This window comes from Fulmarus glacialis, unplaced genomic scaffold (assembly GCF_000690835.1).
Source record: "Fulmarus glacialis isolate BGI_N327 unplaced genomic scaffold, ASM69083v1 scaffold30159, whole genome shotgun sequence".
Classification (NCBI taxonomy): Eukaryota; Metazoa; Chordata; class Aves; order Procellariiformes; family Procellariidae; genus Fulmarus; species Fulmarus glacialis.
In genome coordinates this window covers 670-4,585 of record NW_009235724.1, presented here as the reverse complement: position 1 = coordinate 4,585, position 3,916 = coordinate 670, and positions in this window count along the sequence as shown.

Genomic DNA, 3,916 nt, shown 5'->3' with positions numbered 1-3,916 from the left:
ATTTGCTTAAATTTTATTTTATTGGTATAGAAAAGTTAGTAAGATAAACTTTTTTTACAAGGATTGGTCAAATTTTTTCCAACAGTCAAGGTAGAGGAAGGTTCAATTGAAGCTAAGTTTTCGCAAATGAGGTTAGTTTCCTATGTTTCTTTATAAAGAAGGGGGACATCATGGAAACGTAATTTATGGAAGGAGACAGGCCCTCAAGCTACCTTCCAGAGAGAAGGAAGCTGAGACTCCTGAACTCAAAGCACTGTTGCCACTTCTTAGAAACAAAATATTATGTTTTGTGACCAGGACTTCTTTTTTTTTCAATTTTTCCCTGAAAAAGTCAAAGTTTTCTTAAGAGGAAAACATTTTTGCTTCCTTCAAGCCAGCTTTTCTTCCAGTTCCATGGATTACAGTTTGTCATTTGAATTGCCGCTACTAAATTTTTTTCCTGGAGATATTTTTCACATAACTGTTTAGATGGCAGCATTTTCATAGAAACTTTCCTCAAACAAGCAGGTATGGATCTTGAGCAAAGTGATACTGTTTGCCTACTAATGGGAAAGTTCCTTAGCAATTTGAGGACTGTACTGAATTCATTCCTGTGCTTATATGAGCACTGACACAACTTGATGTTGGCTGCTTCGGATCAACAGCATAAAGTTCAGGGGTGACACCCTGGCCCCATTAAAGGTAGAACCAGTACGGTCGTTGTCCTCAGAAAAGTCAGGACAACAACTCAAACACTTATCTAAACTTTCTAAATTACTGGACTGTGTAAAGCCGGTTTCACAACAGTCAGCTTTGAGTTTTCTAATTTTATCTCTCAGGTCAGAGATGCATTTGCAAGAGCTCCTCTCTCATGGCTATTTTCCAGTGGGACAGATTCTGTCATTTTGTGGTTTATGGGATTGTTTCTCTGTACTGGATAGAGATTTCTTCTAAAACGCCCTATGTTCACTGCCTTACATGTCACTCTTGCTGCTCCTTGCTAGGCTCAGGTCTTTCATGTTTAATACCAAGGATTTTTGAACTGTGGTATGCATATTCCCAACAGCACAGGAACCACTGTAAAATTGTCTCATTCTTGCTAGGGCGAGCACCCATCTCCCACAGCAGGCAGGGGGCTGGGTCCTGGGCTGGGGGGATAGTGGGGAGCTGGAGGGTTTGGAGGCAAAGCGTTAGGAGAGAGGAAGAGAGGGCATGGCCAAATTTTGGACCCTGATTTTAGCAATTGAGAGAGGGGCCTATGTGCTGCCAGGAAGGACAGAAGTCCTTGCTGCTGACCAGCACATTCATTGGTAGTATCAAAGTTTGGGGAATCCTTGATGCGGGTTTTCAGTGCCTTGGGTTTAGATCTTGCATATGCCCATGTGAAGATCCCGGCCTGCCTCACCTGCCTGCTTTTTACCTCAAACCAAACAGCTGATGATGCATTTACTCACTTTGGAGTCGGCTACTGAGGTATCAGTTGGAAAGCAAAGCAAAAGGTAATTAAATGCATTCTTAAAACTCAGTTACCAAAGATAGCTAAAGCATAGTGATGGTTTGTGAGGGCTCTTCCTGTTGCCTCTGTTTTACCAGCTTTGCCTCTGTTTTACCAGCCCTGCTTTGCTTTCACATTGTGCCTCCTGGGTCTATGCTAGCAGTGCCTTGCTGTGTTGCTATCAGGCTCGCTTATTACATCTATGCAAACAGATCCTTCAGCATATATGTTCTTCTCCCAAAGCTTTTAAATTGGTATTTTTTTTAATTGCCAGTAATGATGTCAACACTCTTTTTCCTTTAAGCATATTGTAAATGTTTCTTCCTGTTGTCTCGGTAATCTTCTTCTCTTCCAGTGATCGGGGGGGAAGGATCACCTATGAACAAAACATTTTTACCTGTGTAAATTTGAAGAGATATTTTTCTACTGTGTAGACATAAAGAAACAACCCCTACTCCTGTCCCACGTCCCCTTCTTTGGGTCCTGAAAATACGTAAACCTTTCCTTTTCCCCTTTTCCTTTTTCTTTTCCTTTTCCTTTTCCTTTCCTTTTCCTTTTCTTCTCTATTCTATTCTATTCTTTTTTTGGTCCAACCCTGAAAACACTAAAACACCACCTTATACACTGTGAGTATTTCTGCTGATCACACTGTTAAAAAGTTAGCTTTACACACCAGCAGCTCTCTGAAAACACGGCCATGCTATTCACCTGCATAAACTGCTTAGGTATCTAAATGATGTCCAAGCTGGGTCTTGATGCTGAAGGACCAAAAAACCCAGCTGCATTATAAACCTCTGTCTCGTGCTCTGTGCAGGGGGACTTCAGCATTCTTTAGGTAGGAATGCTATCATGACACTAAATGTTTGAATTATTTATAAAATAATCAGGTGGGTTTATATATAACTTTTCATTGAGTATTATTCAACAAATTACATCCTTAGAAGTATATCTCACAGCAATGTTATGTTTCCAAAGAAATATTAAAAGCCTGACGACTCAAGAGGCAAAAGTATAGTGAGTTAAAAGGTCTTTTGTGTTTATGTCTTTTTAATCTGCATTTTTATTTTGCTAGTCAGTCTATTGCACTTTTTAATTTTTCTTCTTGCATAATATGTTGATTGACTGTTTTAAAGACAATTGTGCTAGCCAATAAAAGCCAAAGCGATGAAGAATTTTCCTATGTTGCAGTATGGCAAAAGCTGCTTAGCCTGTCACTGTTGAACTCTACAATGTTACTTCTGTAATATATCGTCTTTATAAAATGTAATAAAGAGCACAATGACATGGCCCCAGGTTCTCCAGGCTACTGTTGCTGCTTGAGAGCCTAAGAAGGACCTCCTCTCTCAGAGTCGTCTAGCCATCTTCAGCCAGAGTTTATTAAGCTCTACTGGCCTCCACTAATCTGCTGGAGGCAATTAAAATGAACATAGGATGAACTACTGTGGATGATGGCTGGAGGCTGCAGAAATTGCAGAAGGGCAGGTGGCAGAGCTATCCCAACCAGAATCCGCCGGAGGATAAGAAGGTGTGGGAGAAGATCCACTTGCCTGTCAGCCTCACTCTTCTCCTCTTGCCTCAGTCCGTTCCTGTCTTAACCTACCCTTTGCAGCTTCACCTGCTTTTCAAATGCTTTTAAGCATTTTCCAGAAGTGTTTTTAATAGGATAACCTAGCGACATGCCCAAGTTTGAACCGCAGCTCAGCGACATCTCTTCCCAGCCAGCACAAAGGAGTGGTTTCACTGCCTTCCCAGGCTGGGGTGTGACTGCAGATAGCTTAGCTTGCTGCTCTTCCTCACCGTGTACTTCACGAGACTGACCAAGAATTTGTTCAAGGGCTGTTCAGGCACAGAGACCCTGCCAAGGCCTCATACATTACCAACTTGGCTCTTCTGGGCTAAGTGCCCTATTTCTTGGGCTCTGACCAGTGTGGGTTCCCATAAGCCGCGGTGCTGGCCCACCTCAAGCACCATGAAACCTGTGAGCAGCGAGGAGCAATTGTAGCTGATGGGGACAACGGTTGAAGTTGGCCTTGCCACAAATTTTGAATGATACTCTGTGGCGACACAGCCTCTCCAGGCCCATAACTTTGTGCAGGCAACTCTCTACACAGCTTTTGAGTTTGTGGCGGGAGGGAGATTTTGTCTTTGACAGCCTGCATCTGTTCTGACAACTGCTTTACAGCGCAGCCTTACCAACGTTTCTACGGGCAAAAGCAAAGGTTTGCATGGAGGAAGATGAATGAACAGAGCAAAGGTTGGGGTTGGAGCATGAAACCAGCCTCAGCACAAGGGAAATGTTTTGCTTAACTCTCATGGGGTTTGCTGAGCTTGCCTGCATCTTGGAAGATGCTTTAACAATGGCTATATATCGCCCTGAGAAATTCAGGATTTATCTACTACAGCAAGAGCCTGCTTCACTAATCAGACAATTTAATCCCATTT